The sequence below is a fragment of the Marmota marmota genome, unplaced genomic scaffold, assembly GCF_001458135.2.
Source record: "Marmota marmota marmota unplaced genomic scaffold, marMar, whole genome shotgun sequence".
In the NCBI taxonomy this organism is placed as follows: Eukaryota; Metazoa; Chordata; class Mammalia; order Rodentia; family Sciuridae; genus Marmota; species Marmota marmota.
Genome location: NW_025999853.1, coordinates 32945820 through 32962175, shown reverse-complemented (window position 1 = coordinate 32962175; position 16356 = coordinate 32945820). Strand labels below are relative to the sequence as shown.

Below are 16356 nucleotides of genomic sequence, written 5' to 3'. Positions count from 1 at the left end.
TACATCAATCTTTCCTATCATAAGATATGAAGTTTTTTTACATTCAAATCATACTTCAATTAAAGAATGTACTAGAAGTGAGTTCCTTCTAATTTCAGATTTAATTGGAAGCCATTTTTAAAATATATTGACTGTTTACTTCCTGTTTGCAAACTAATGCTTCCTAGTCGATGGAATATGGACTAGATACATGCATTTATTCACTCCCATTTCCTGCCCAGTATTCAAGTCACTGTTGTTTCTTGCTAAAACTAACGTAGTCACCCACTTCTTCCTTTACTACAAACTGTTTTATACAAAGAAAATCAAATCAAATTAGTTCTTGTCTTAAATCCCTCATTACAATGAAAGAAAAATCTAATTTTGTACCACATGACCAACAAGTCCAAGCGCGATCTGGCCCGTGCCTCTTCTCTGCTCTCATATATATATATATTTTTTTTATCTTCTCCTTGAAACAGACACTAAGCTCCATTATCACCACCCTCAAATATTCCAACTTGCTGGGAGCCACCCTGAACAGGATCTATGCACATACCCTTAAGTCTTGAGCAAGGAGGTACTGGAGTGGCATTCCATCTATTGCAATGCATGTGGACTTATCTCTGCTCAGAAAGGTGCCCTTCGGGAGTGGGCGTTACACACTGGAAGTGGGCTGCCTCCTTGTTCCTTTGTAATACTACCCCTCCTCCTAATTTGGACAGAATGTTCCATTGAATAGTTCCCCCCATAAAAGCCAAGCTTCAGGGCTTACTCCCTCTCTGGCACCAGCCTCCTGGGGAGGGGGTTCTCTTGCCCCCCTCCCCTTGTGGGAGCTTGCGGCTGGGGGCAGGGAAGCCGTCCTGAACACCCACTGAAAGGTATTTTGTGTGTCTGCGTGGTCATTTCGTGTCACACCAAATTCACTGGAGTGACCCCGGTTCAGTAGCCAGTGCTGGACAGGAGGCTACACCAACTTCTATATAAAACTCCATTATCCAGATCACTGTAGATCTGTTTCTTATGGCCGGATTGTATGGTTTTCTCCTGGTGGCAAACTGTCTTTAGAGATGATTATCAATAATCCTTTACCTCCAAAGCAGAAACTTTTTTTTCTCCTCTGGAATAAGGACCTGTATCAGCTCTGAGCCTAGCCTTTAAGAGATCTGACAGATTTGGCTGTTCCTGCACTAGAAGCCCACCCCTTACCCTGTTTTATATAAAGAAAATCAAATCAAATTAGTTCTTGCATTAAATCCCTCATTACAATGAAAGAAAAATCTACTTCTGTACCATATGATCTCCCCTGCCCCCCCCCCCACTCCCAAACATGTAAAGAAATGCGTGTTCTCTTGCTTGGAAAGGCAATTTTGAGAAAGGTCTTAGAGGAGGAGGGGCTATATTGCTGTTTCAACCCCAGCTGTGCTATATGTAAACACAGCCCCGATGTTGGCCCCTGATCATGCACAGCATAGCAAAAGAAATACCTAGCAGAGTGAACCAACCAATCCAAATGACTGTGAGAAACGATAATAAATTGTTCTGGTTCTAAGACATTAAGTTTTGGAGACATCTGTTTGACAAAAGTCGATAACAAACATTGTCCACACCTTGTGATTTTTTTTTCATTAAGCATATAACACATGACAAAAATATAGAAGTTTCTACGTTTTTCTTTGCTGAGTAGACAAGATTCAGGGTTGTCTTGGTCCAAATGAAATTTAGTTACTGCCCAGTTAGAATTTATGGAAGGCTTGATTTAGACTGCCTCTGCTGTCCCTGCTCCAGGAGTGTAAACTTCCACTCATTTCTGACAACCAGCTGGTGGGTTTCACCCATGCCCCCTCTCCAGTGGGTTCTGGACTCTAATCCTATTGAAGGATTATAAGATTGCTGAAAACTCTGCTTTGCTTTCCAGACTCTTTCAGCCTCTTGCTCCTCACACCCTCCAAATTAAACAAATAAGTACAAATGGGTATCCCTTTGGCTCATTTCCCTCATCTCCTCTTCCCATCTGGCCCTTGACCCCTCAGTTCTCTGAGCTTTTATCTGTTTAGGCCTTCAAGCAGAAACCCAAAATACTGCTAGTTTCTCTGTTTCCAAAAATTGGCCTCCACCCACACAAAGTTCAGATTTTCAGCCTTAAACCTAGGCCCAGAATCAAGAGGGTCCCAAGGAGAAAGTTGCTTTCATCATACCATCTCATCTCTGTATAGATCTCCTACTCTGAAATTTCAGGCCTGTTGCTACAACAAATTTCTGATGCTCTTAAACCGTGTTTTGTTGTATTTTCTTTCTTTCTTTCAATTTTTTTTTTAGTTGTAAATGGACACAATACCTTTATTTTATCTATTTATTTTTATGTGGTGCTGAGGATCGAACCCGGTGCCTCATACTTGGGAGGCAAGTGCTCTGCCACTGAGCCAGGATCCCAGCCCCTGTATTTTCTTTTCCATTTTCTAGTTGCATTTGATGAGTACTTTTTATTAGTGCTTTATAGTTATACATAATAATGTGGTTCATTCTGACATAATCATGCCTGCAGGGAATATAATTTGCTCCATTTCAGGCCCTAGTAACTTTCTTTTTCCTTCTTCTCTTCCCTCTCCTGTTCCCCGTCCTCTACTCTGCTAGTCTTACTTCTATTTATTCATTGTTGCTGTTTTGTTTTTTTTTTAATTAATGCTCTATAGATATACGTACAGGAGAAATTCTCTGTGATATATTCATATATGTAGATAGCACAATTTGGTCAATTTCATTCTAAAGAACTTCCTTTTTCTATCTTTCCTCCTTCCCCATTTCCTTTCTCTACTCCCCTGATCTACCTTCTATTTTCATGGGATCCATACACACCCCACCCCCACTTTTTTTGTCCCTTATTTTGCTTTACCTTCTGCTTATGACAGAAAACTTTCAACCTTTGACTTAAGTCTGGCTTGATGAGAGCTTTTGTATCACAAAGTACTTTATCCGGGAGATGTCAGCCACCACTGACAACAGGCTCCAAGACATCACTTATAGTCTGCAAAGGCCAAGATAAGCTTTTTGATAACTGGTTGGGGGTACTTTCACGGCATGTCTTTTTTCCAAATTATTCAGAAATAATTTGACTATACTTGACCCTTTGATGGTGCAAATTAATTTTAGGGAAAGCTATCAATTCTGAAGAACTGATTTTGATTAGAATTGCCTTAAACTTGTAGAAAAATTGGGGAGAAGTTATAGATAAATTTGAAAGAATAAACATCTTTACAACACTGATTATTTCCATTAAGAAAACTGGCTTATTTAGATTTTTTTAAATGTCTTTCAGTTAAGTTAGAAATTTTCTCAGACTTGCTATTAAAAATATTTTAAATTCCCTAATTTATTTTGAAATTTATAGAAACATAAATGTTTTTACATATTAGTCTACTCTCCAGGAATCTTACCAAACTCTCTTATTATTTCTAATAGCTTATTGATTCATTTGGATTAGCTATGACAGTCATATTATATGAAGGGAAAAAAGCAAGTTTTGTTCTTTCTTCTAATCTTTACATTCATTATTTATTTTACTAATAGTAATAGACATTGTCTTCTCCAGTGCAATGTTGAACATAAGCTATAATATTTTCTTTTTTTTTTTTTAAATATTTAGTTTTTAGTTTTAGGTGGACACAACATCTTTATTTTTCATTTTTACGTGGTGCTGAGAATCGAACCCAGTGCTTCACGCATGCTAGGCGAGTACGCTACCACTTGAGCCACATCCCCAGCCCTATAATATTTTCTTGTTACTGGTCTTAAATACAGTGTTTGAACATTATGCAAATTTATTTTAGATTGCTTTTAATTTGGCTTCGTAGTTAGGTTATGGAAGTATTCTTTTTTTCCTAATTTTGCTAATGCATTTAAACTTATTTAAATTTAAATAAATGTTGAATTTTAACAATTTTAACAAGTTACCTGCATCCCTCAAAATGACCCTAATTTTTTCCCTTTAATGTCTTAATATTAAAACTGTATCAAATGATTTCTAACATAACACAGCAACACTAAAATCTTTAAAGATAGTAGGAGTACGGCAGTGGCCCACAAATCCAACTTTAAACCATTTTTTCCTTCCTGTTATAAATCCAATTTGAGCATGAGATTTCCTTTATAGATAGTTAGAATTTTGTAAAAATTCATTTAGAATTTTTGCATTTAATTTTAGAATTAAAATTGGCCTATAATTTCCCTTCTTTGTTTCTCCTTGTGTGATTTTCAACTTCAAGGTCGTAGCAGCTGCAAAGGAAGTTGGAAGCTAGGAACATTATTTCTTTTAATATTTTGGTTATAGTTATACAACATTCTGATTATTTCACTTTTGGAAGTTTGGGAGACTTTCTCTGGAAAGCTACTTTATTTTGGAGTATGTGTGTGTGTTTATAAATTTTAATTACTCATTTAATGATTATATGATATCCAGGTATGGGGAAAAAACAAGCAAATTCTCTTATATTTTCATCTCTGCTATATCTATAGTTATGTTCCATTTAAGTCCTGTGTCTTTTGATTTGTGCTCTTTCTCTTTTGGTTGAACAGTGTTTATTTTAAAAAAAATTAGCTTGATTGACTTCATTTTTTGAGAAACAAGAGTTATGGCAGAATGTTTAAATATAAAGGTCTTGGAGTCAGATGAAAGGTGATTAAAAGGATTAAATGTGATAAATCATACAAAGCAATTTGAGTACCAAACAAGTTAAAATCTCAATATATTTAGCTATTGCCAGAGTGTGGTGGGGCACCATGTAATCCCTGCAACTGGGAGATTGAGGCAGTAGGATCTCAAGTTTGAGGTCAGCTTTGGGAACCTAGCAAGACCAGGTCTCAAAATAAAGTAAAATTAAAAATGAGAAGGGCTAAGTATGTATCTCAGTGGTAGAGTACCCTTAGTTTAATCTCTAGTAGCATAAAAGGAAAAAAATATTATAGTGATTATTATAATTAAATTCTTCATTATTTTCTATCATTTGACCCAGTTTATATTTTTCTTGCCACTTATTGTTACCGCTGTTTACCAGTGACAAGTCCTTGCTTCCCCAATGCTGAAGTATAACACCAGAGAAACACTCCAAGGCATGTTTAGAGTGAGAAGGTAGAAGCTTTATTAAAGGACAGTAGAAAAGACTTCTCCAGGGAGGAAGAAGGGGACCCAAGAGGTGGAATCCATGGAAGGGGGGGGTCTTCTCTCTTTTATAGCTAAGGTCTACTTTCTGCTTTCCTGCATTCCTGTCACATTCCTATCCTTTGTTCTGTTATTGTACAGTGAAGGAATGTAGGTGGAAAGGCCCAAAGGGTGGGAGACAGGGGAGGCCAAAGGAGTAATCTGTGCAGGAAGGGCTTTTGGATTAGCATCTCCATGTTTGCTGGGAGCTGCTTCATTAACATTTCCTTGGGGTGGGCTCCATCTTCATCTTACTTGATATTAGACCCTATGTACCTAACTACACTAACTACCTATCTTTAAATCTGACTTCATTCCCCCCCTGTAATTTTGGGAACTCCTTACTGCTGTAAGGAAAGGGGGCAATGACCGTTCTGGCTTCTTCGACCTGAAAGGGGTGGTGTTGAGAAAGCAGTTTTGGAGTCCCCCTTTTAAAAATCAGGTCTATCCAGTGGTCCATGATAGAAGTCCGATTGAGAAGTAACAGGTTGGAGGGCCATTTGAGTGATGGGCGGTCTATAAAAGAAACAAGAAGTTATTAGTACTGGAACTAGATTAACGCAACAATAAATGTCACAGCATAGGAATATCTTAACGAGTATGATGATAATGACAGAAACTAACAATGTTTTCCACCAGGAAGAACCAGGAGCTAAGATATTATTCCCATGACAAGGTTGGCGAGGACATGGCTTCTATCTGTAAATCTTTAAGGATATTTGTCACATTGCCAGAATTGTCAGAGATGTAAACACAACATTCAATTTTAATAATGCCATAAGTAATGCCTTGAGCTGCAGTGAGGACATATAAAGCCATCTGGTTTTGTAAGATGGCCTTCCTCATAAGTGTTATTTCAGTGTTAAGGAGAGAGATAACTTTCCTCAACATCATGGAGGGCAGTTTGAGTATGATTGTTTAAAGTCTCGACATGCCACATTACATCTTTTAAACCAATTTGTGGGATAAATAGTGAAGCTAGATGATCATACCAACAAAACACAGATTGTCTCCATCTATGTTTGAGATTGGGGAGGTTTGCTGGCTGCTGAGCTGGTCCCTTCTTTTGTGTGACCACTCCTAGGGATGTTCCTCCTCTCTCAGTGACAAATAGGTTGAACTTTTGTTTAGTAGGCAAGCTAAGGGCAGGGGCTTGGAGTAAGGCCCCTATCGATGCCTTAAAGGCTTTAATCTGTTCTGGTTCCCATATCAGGGAAGTTGTTCCTTGGCATAGTGTCTCTTTGAGGAGGCTATAGAGAGGCTTAGTTAATTCCCCATATCCAGGGATCCAAAGCCTACAATATCCAGTTATCCCTAGGAAGCCTCTAAGTTGTCTTATGGTTTGAGGTAGAGGATACTGTCCTATAGGAGTTATTCTTTCTGGTCCTAGTTTGAGGGTTCCTTGAGACAGCTGTAATCCTAAATATTGAACTTGTTTTTGGCACAATTGAGCTTTTTTCTTTGATACTTAATAACCCTTATCAGCTAAGAAGTTTAAAAGTTCTTTAGTGGCTGCCTGACATTTCTTTTGAATGGAGGCACATAAAAGTATGTCATCTATATATTGTATGACAGTCAGAGATGTTTTATCTCTGATCTCTGTTAAATCCTTAGCTAGGGTTTGGCCAAACAAATGAGGGCTATCTCTGAACCCTTGGGCCAATACCGTCCAACTTAGTTGAGATCCGCTATCTGGTTCCTCAAAGGCAAACAGATATTGTGATTAGGAGTCTAAGTCCATACAGAAAAAGGCATCCTTTAAGTCTTACACAGTAAACCATGCAGCAGCTGCTGGAATCTCAGATAACAGAGTGTATAGATTAGGAACCATAGGGTGGAGAGGAACAACTGCTTCGTTAATTATTCTCAGATCCTGAACTAGTCGCCATTCCCCATTGGGTTTCTGAATTCCTAAAATGGGTGTGTTACATGGGCTGTTGCAGGGCACTAAAAGTTTCTGTCTTTTGAGGTTCTGAATGATCTTCAATAAGCCCTTTTTTGCCTCTGGGCGTAGGGGATATTGTCTCTGATGTGGAAAGACAGAAGGATCTTTTAAGACTATTTTGATTAGAACTGCACTTTTTGCCCGTCCAATTTTGCCTTCAGTAGCCCACACTTCAGGGTTTATATTACATTCTAATAAAGGCAAACATAATGGCCCTCACGGTCCCAAATTCATTGTAATGGATGTCTGAAGTTTTGAAAGTAAGTCTCTTCCTAATAAAGGAGTAGGACATTCCAGGACTATCAGAAATGCATGAGAAAACATCATCCAGTCCCACTCACAACTCAGTGGGGGAGTAAACTTTCTGGTAATAGGCCATCCAGACTCTCCTTGTACTGTTATAGTATTAGAGGAAAGAGGTCCGGGGTAAGAGGTGAGCACAGAATAACTGGCACCAGTATCTAAGAGGAAGTTGACCTCTTTGCTCCCTACAGAGAAGCATACGTGATAGGAGTTACATGAGGGAGCCAGAATTGAGCCTGGGCCCATCAGGCTTGTGTGGAGGAGTCTGGCCTCTAGGACCTTCGCCCCTCAGGACAGTTGCTTTTCCAGTGATTGCCTTGACATTTAGGGCAGGGCCTTTGCAGTGGTCACTTGGCTACTGGGCAATCCCATTTGAAATGTCCTTCCTCTCCGCAATGGAAACAAGTCCCTTTTGTGGATTGAGGAGCATTTTGTCTTCCTTCTTTTTCACCCTGGGAGCTTACTCCTCTAAGAGCAAATACCAGTGTTTCAGTCCTTTTTCTGTCTCTGAGCTCTTTCTCCTTCTTTTCCTCTTGATCTCTATTATAAAAAACAGAAGTGGCAAGCTGGAGGATGTTATCTAAAGATTGATCAGGGCCATATGCCAATTTTTGTAACTTCCTCTGAATGTCTGACTGAGTGATAAATTTGTCCTTTAAAAGTAATTGGCCCTCTGTGGATTCAGGATCCATGGTGGTGTGTTTTCTTATTGCCTGAGTTTCTCCATGAAAATAGCTGGGCTTTCCTGGGGTCCCTGAATAATTTCTGAAACCTTAGAATAGTTAATGGGCTTTTGCTTGATTCTCCTGAGGGCCTCAAGGACCAACATTTGGAAACGTCTAATTTTCCAAGCATCCTGCTCATCATTTGAGTTCCACTCAGGATCATTTCTGGGAACTTCCTGTGCTCCAGATGGATGATTTGGTTTGCTCCTAGTCTGTTCTGCTGGGGCAAGAGCAAGGTGTAGGTCCATCTCCAAATTCCTCAGCTGCTCTTAGGGCTGCTTCCTTCTCATTGAAAGTCAAAGTCTGGTTGAGTAATAGCATAATATCTTTCCAGGTGAGGTCAAACACCTGGCATATGTTTTGAAATACCTCAATATATTTATCTGGGTGCTCCGAAAATCTCCCCAAGTCTGTTTTTATCTGCCTTAGGTCTTGAAGGGAGAAGGGAGTATGTACTTTGATTGGTCCAAGTTCTCCTCCTGGCATCTCCTGGAGAGGTAATATATTTGATCTGTCTATTGGGGCAGATGCAGAGAGGCCAGGAAAAGGAGGACAGGATGTCCGCTGTTGCACAACAACAGCAGATGGAGATTTTGTGGGTCCTCATGATTCTTTCTCCTCAGTAGGTGAGTCCCCAAGATTTTCTCTCTTCATGGCAGATATCATAGCTAAGTCTACTTTACATTGTTGGCATAATTTGGGGTTTTCCCTTAGGGCAAAGAAAACCTGGACATATGGCACCTCGCAACATTTCCCTTCCCTTTTGCAAAATTTATCAAGCTGTAAAATTGCATTAAAATTGATACTTCCCTCTGGTGGCCAGGTTTCTCCATCAGGGAGTTTGTATTGAGGCCAGGCATGGCAGCAGAAGAAAATGAGGCACTTTTTCTTGAGCATCTGTGGGTCAAATTTATCCCAATTTTTCAATATGCAGGTAAGTGGTGTACCTAGCATATTGGAGAGAGAAGCTCCTATCTGAGTGAGAAGAAAAAAAAAAAAACAGGACTCAGGGGGCCGCGCCAGAGAAAACTGTTCTCATTAGGGACGTCTCCCTAAGTTTGAGCTTCCTTATGGTCCAGAAAACCCCTCTCTCACCTTGCTTTGCCAAGGGTGTTTCTGGTCCCCTTTGGCAAAGTGCTAGGGTCTCAGTTTGCCCTGTGCCAGAGACCCCGGGAGGATTCAGACTTAAGGGCCTTACTGCTTTCCTCCCTGCCACTAAAACCCACAGCAAAAGCGAATCGCCCACTCTTCTTGTTGCCTTTTGCTCCATTGACTAAAGGAATCTCCTGAGGGTAAGGGATATTTACTGGTTGTAAGGCATATAGTGCTTTCTATTGGAGAGACTACCGGAAGACTTGATTCTAAAAATGCCTTCCTCTGGCAGCTTAAAGAGAACACAGCACATTCTAAACATCGGAGTGGTAATGGAAGATTTTAAAACAGACTAGTGAAAGTTACCTATGTGCATAAGGGAACCTGGGCAACTTTTTACTAATTATCCCATGTCTTTCTCAGTCCTACAACCTGAATTGCTAGCGTTTCTGACCGGCAAAGAAAGGAGAGCATCCAGGAGGGGATGGATGCGGGGTCAGGAGTGTTACATGGAGGCAAATGTAATTGGGGCTTTTCCTCAGTGCCATTCATCTACTGATCACCCTAGATACCCCTTAGGGCTGTCGGGAGGGGGTTCAAGAGAAAGGAACCTTAGGAATACATCTGAGTGCAGCCCAGACCAGAATTCCACAGTTGTTCCGAACTCCTTTCTCCACCTCCATGCATCCAAGGCAGATCCGGATTAGGGACATCAGGATTAGGGACACTGTGTACTCACGCCAATTGCTCTCCAGGCCCAGATAGAAAAGTGGGAAGCAGCTTTGGCAGAACCCAACATGCCTGCTCTGTATGGAACAGGTGATTGAGAGCTGCCTAGGTCAGGAAACCTCTCACCCAAGTCTTGAAGAGTGGCGGCTGCACTAGTTGTATTTAAGTATTCGTTGGGTGCCCACATCACCTTCCAGAAAGAAAGAGAGAGAAAGATGCACCTCAGACAGACATGGGGTGCATGGAGAGGTGCTTACCTTGGTGCAGATCTCGGTGGGGAATCGCCAATCTGTTACCACCGCTGTTTACCACTGATGAGTCCTTGCTTCCCCAATGCTGAAGTATAACACCAGAGAAGCATGCTGAGGCAGGTTTAGAGTGAGAAGGTAGAAGCTTTATTAGAGGACAGTAGAAAAGACTTCTCCAGGGAGGAAGAAGGGGACCCAAGAGGTGGAATCCATGGAAGGGGGGAGGTCTTCTCTCTTTTATAGCTAAGGTCTACTTTCACCTTTCCCACATTCCTGTCCTTTGTTCTGTTATCTTGCAGTGATGGAATATTACTCAGCTTTAAAGAAGAATGAAATGATGGCATTTGCTGGTAAATGGATGGAGTTGGAGAATATCATGCTAAAAGAAATAAGCCATTCCAAAAAACCAAAGTCTGAATNGGGAGGAGTAATCTGTGCAGGAAGGGCTTTTGGATTAGCATCTCCATGTTTGCTGGGAGCTGCTTCATTAACATTTCCTTGGGATGGGCTCCATCTTCATTTTACTCAATATTAGACCCTATGTATCTAACTACACTAACTACCTATCTTTAAATCTGGCTTCATTATCATTTTCTGAAATAATCACTTATATTTATTTTATTGATATATTTCATTTTTAAATTAATGATAGATTTTACCACTCTTTATTGTCCTACAGTGAATGGGACTTTATTTTTTCTGATAACCATTATGTACAAAGCTCAAAAACATGCTCAATACATAGTAGAAAATGAAAGAATGTGAAGAAATCAATGAAAAAATAAAAGCAAATTAAATTGATGAATTACTAATAAATTAGCATCCTGTCAGAATGCTAAGCTGAGAAGAAAATTTTGATGTGCAAAGACATTGAGCAAACTTTGGGGCAAGGACCTCTATAGAAATGAAAGTGATGTTTAAAACTCAACACGAAGGAATTACATTTTGTCAGGGACTTAAAATGGATATATAGCAATGTCAAAAACAAAGTTACCTACTTTGTAGTTTTGTATATTTTCGATTTTTGAGTCTTCAACATAAGAGGCATTGTAGAAATATTTGTTGACATGACACTGTCAGCAGAAAGCACTGTAAAGATTTTTAAGCAGTGTTAGGGTAGAAACATTTTATTTTTTTTAAATTAAAAAGGTATTAATTTTCTACATTGATTACCTTATTCTAAAACTCAGAAGAAACTAAGTGAATTCTTTTCATTTTATTTTACTTTCCTCTATTTTAGGAAATCTAGATATTGTTGTACCTAACAGAATGTATCAAAATATTTCAGTGTTGATTCAATTATTTCTTGCCTTTGAAATTAATAAATCAAGCTTTTAATTTTTCTATTTCATTGACAGAAGATGCAAGTTTGCAGTCAAAAAAAGACACATCTCAGCGAACAACATGTAATACATTCAGCCTAAGTTTGGTTGTTTTGAAAACAGTTTGTCATTTATATGCATAAGAAATTTCCAAGTGTGACGATAAAGGAACATCTTCATTTAAATGTAACTCATCATCATTTTGATTCAGTATTAAACTTTCTGTACTCCTCTCTGGTATCCAAATTTAATGTGTGTTTTTAATTCAAAAGATATATTTATTATAGTATGGAAAATGGGGAAAAGTAAAAAGTGTGTGTGTGTGTGTGTGTGTGTGTGTTTGTGTATGTGTGTGTATGCATTAGGGTTCTCTAGATCAACAGAACCAACAGAACGAACCATATAAATATGATTGTAAAATGGGAATTTATTAGATTGGCTCACAGGACCAGAAGCTAAATAGTCCCACAGTGGCCATTTGCAGGCTGGAGAGCTGTGGAGGAATCAGTAGCTGCTCAGTCCAAGAATCTGGAGCCTCAGAACAAAAGGGATCAATGATGCAGCCCCAGTCTGGGGACCAAATACCTGGAAACCCCCTGGAGAGTCTCACCAGAGTCCACCTGGAAAAAGGAGCTGGAGCCTGATGTCCTCAGGCAATTGCAGGAACAGTCAAGCTTGTATCTGCTGCTTCTTCCTAGTTCTTCAAACTTTTTTTCCTATGGAAATGTCTAATCTATTGAACTATGCTGCCTACACTTAGGGTGGGTCTCCACCTCAGTTTGCTGTCTCAAATGCCAATCGTTCCTAAAACACCAACAAGCCTCTTAATTTTAGGCATCTCAAAATCCAATCAACTTGAGAATTCAGATTAATCATCACTATGTATTGAAAAAGTCCCTTTTCTTATTTTCTAATGGGAATGAATTGTAACTTAAGTTACAGTAGATATAAGGAATTAAATATATTTCACACATGGAACCAACCTGGGTGCCCTTAAATAGATGAATGGATAAAGAAAATGTGGTATATATATTAGATGGAATATTACTCAGCTTTAAAGAAGAATGAAATGATGGCATTTGCTGGTAAATGGATGGAGTTGGAGAATATCATGCTAAAAGAAATAAGCAATTCCAAAAAACCAAAGTCTGAATGCTTTCTCTGATATGAAGTTGCTAATTCGCAGGAAGGGTAAGGGTTGCAGGTGCTAGGGAAGAATAGGATTACTTTAGGTAGAAGAGAGTAAAGGGAGGAAGGGGATATGGGGACAGGAAGAATAGTACAATGAAATACATTATTACCTTATGTACATTTATGACTGCATGACCTATAATCACAATATGTACAATCAGAAAAATGAGAAATTATACCCCATTTATGTATGATATATCGAAGTCCACAAGGGCATTCTGTTATGCATAACTATTTAAAACAAATTAGAAAGATTAAAAATATATGAAATAGTTTCTTTATATTCCAGTACTTAATTATTTTAAAAATGTTAATGAGAAACGTTTCAGATAGCATATAATGTTATATATTATGGTCATTATTATTAGTGGCTGGGGAACAAGTCAATGGATTGAAACTCTTGATTTAATAAAAGTGATTAAATCAATGGATTAAATGCAAAAAGAAAAATTAACAAACTTTTAAGACTTCACAAAAAGGTATGGAAAGCTCAAAACTTCTAAATAACACGTCAAAGAAGAATTGTCGAGAGAAATTGCAATATTTTGAATTAAATACAAATGAAAACACAACTTACCAAAATATGTGGGATAGAGTAAAAGCAGTACCCAGAGGAACATTTATAGCACTGAATTGATATATTTAAAAAGAACAATCTAAAATCAGTCATCTAAGTTTTCACTTAGGAAACTAGGGGGGCGGGGGGAAGAGCAAACAAAATCCAAAGAAAATAATAAAAATCTGAGCAATCAAAAAATTAAACTCAGGGAATCAATTTAGAAAATAACTGAAAAAAAAACAGAAAAGATCAATAATATTCATATGTTATTACTTAAGGGGGGAAAGGGAGAAAGAACATAAATTACCAACACCAGAAATGAAAAGAGGGATGTTACTAAAATAATATCTCATGAACATGAAAAGGATAATTGAGGAAAACTATGAGCAACTCTACCACAAATATACTTAGATGAAATGGACCAATTCAATGAAAGACACAGTGTGCCAAAACTCACAAAAAAAGAAATAGACAATCTGCATAGGTATATAGCTATTAAATAAATTAAACCAATAATTAATAACCTTCCAAAAGAGAACACCAAGCCTGAATTAATTCACTGGTAAATTCTATTACCATTTGACAAAATCCAACACCCGTTCATGATAATAATTCCCAGTAAACTAAGAATAGTAGAGACACTCAGGGTCACTCCAGGGGAACTGGGCTGCATAAAATAACCATACAAGAGACAGAGATACCTTTTTCTTTGGGGGTCCAGTGATGGCTCCTCTGACCTTAAGGGTCTGCAGAAAGGAGAGCAAGTGTGTGCTGACCTCTTTTATTGAGGAAAAGCCATTCAAATGAGGCAAGGGGTCAGGTTTCAGGGGGCTGAGTCTAACTTCATGATGTCTGCTGTCAGCAGCTTGACTGACATCTAGGAAGGCCACACCCAAAGGCAGAGCAAGAGAAGGGGACACACAAAGGGTGTTTCCATGGAACATTCTATCCTAAACAGGGCAAGGGGATAATATCACAAAAGAACAGGTGAGCGTAGCTCAACCCATGGGGCTGCAGAAAGCCATACCTATGCATGAAGACACATTCTGCTACTCCCAGGATCAGGGCAGCTGTGTGGGGCCACTTTGAATGTGGCCAGATCACTGGAAGTGACTGACAGAGCCTCAACCGATCAGGGAAGGAAAATGCTGGTCACTCAGCATGACGGCCCCCCACAGAGGACTTCCTAAAGATATTGATAAATAATATCCACAAAAATCCTTAGAATTAACTTCACACTTAATGGTAAGAATCTTAAAGCTTTCCCACTAACATCAAGAACAAGGTAGACCTCTCTCCCCACTGCTTTTTATCACCATATTGAAAGTTGTAGCTAATGCAATAATACTTGAAAAGAAACTAAAAGGCATACAGATTGGAAATAAATATTTTCTTTGCAGATGACAATCATTTGTGTAGAAAATCCAAAAGAATCAACAACAAAAAAGAAAATTAACAAGAAAACAAAACAAAACTCCTGAAACTGTTACTAGGCAGAGGTTCCTTGGTTTTTGTCTTCTTGAAAGAATAACTTCACTCAAGAGACATAAATAGAAAAAGCATAGACAATTACATAGTGAAAATAAATTCCAGGGAGAACATAGGGTAGGCCATCCCAAGGGAAGAAGTGGTCTTTTTTGCTTTGTGAGTTTTTATTATCTGCTTGGGATCTTCCCATTCCATGAACTATTTATTTGGGAGTAGTTACCACAATTGCCTACCATGGCTTGGTGCCAGGAATTTTGTGGGTGCTCCAAAGTTGGAAAGTCCCTCAGGCTGGTTACACACTCATTTCTTAGTTTTAAGAAGGTAGTAATTGGCCATGAGAGGTGGTTTATTGGCAAGGTTTTTTTTTGTCACTCAAGACCTTTTGTTCTTCAAGATGAAGTGAGCCCTATTCTCCCTTTCTCCACCCCCCTGCTCATATCTGTCAATCTACTCTAACAGATCAAATAAGTGATTATAGAAAGGTTGCAGGATTCAAGGTTAATATAAAAAGGTCGATTGCTTTTCTATGTACTAAAAATTCACTAGAATTGAAGTTAAAAACACAATATTGTCAGGCATGGTGGCACACACCTGTATTCCCACCAGCTCAGGAGGCAGGGGCAGGAGGATCACAAGTTCAAAGCCAGCCTCAGCAACTTAGCAAGGTCCTAAGCAACTCAATGAGATCCTGTCTCTAGATAAAATATGAAAAAGGGATGGGGATGTGGTTTAGTGGTTTTGAGCCCCTGGGTTCAATCCCTAGTAACAATATCCCCCCCTCCCTGCCCCGTTGTGGTGTGAACTGATCAATATAATCAATAAGTCACAGACATAGGTTCTAGATAAAAGAAATAAGATAACAAGGATAAGCAACAGTAAGACATAACTTCATAGATAAGTTCATCAGGAATAAGCCTAAGTAATAGTAATAAAATCATGTAACTGTAAGACACAGGATTTAAACCACAGGAAAAAGATATGGGACAGTAAAAGGTGACAAGTCAGTATGCCAGTATAGTTATAGATAAATATAGGCTGATAGGAGTTAATATAGATAAGGTTAATCAATATAATTGTGAACAATTGTATTAGCTTGATATCTATAAACTTATAGATATCAGTAGTAAAATGATGAGTAAATGAGATAACTGCAAGCATCAAATAAGATACTAGTACTGAGACAGTGGGAATGGCGTCACTGTCGCTATACAAACAAAAAGGTGTGGCCAGAGGGACTCCATTTTAGCTGTTCCAAACTCCATCTTAGTTTTTCTGTTATTGCTCCTGTGAAGAGAGATCTGCATGACCCATTTCTGAGAAACAGAAATTAAAGCTGTGTTCTTAAAAAAACAAACTGTTTTTCTGTACTTTGTTCCCCACAGAATATACCAAACTCAGGATATGGTGGTGGTCATGGTGAGCTACATCCTGAGTTTGAGTACATTTATGGGTCTACATGACTTTAAAATAGGTTATCGTCCCTGCTCAGCTGAAACTCAGGATACGGTTGTCTAACACTTGTTTGGACTGGAGATGTGATTAAGCTAACGTCTTTTTTTTTTTTTTTTTTTTTTTTCTCGG

At 38.7% G+C, this 16356-nt stretch overlaps 1 long non-coding RNA gene across 1 annotated transcript in view; it reads right to left on the bottom strand.

Moving 5' to 3' along the window:
- Positions 1–11242: 11242 nt before the first annotated feature.
- Positions 11243–16356, bottom strand: part of LOC125617288 — a 49950-nt gene continuing 44836 nt past the window's right edge. The window contains exon 2 of the long non-coding RNA XR_007348271.1: positions 11243–11304. This is a non-coding gene — a long non-coding RNA (uncharacterized LOC125617288). The remainder of the gene's footprint in view (positions 11305–16356) is intronic.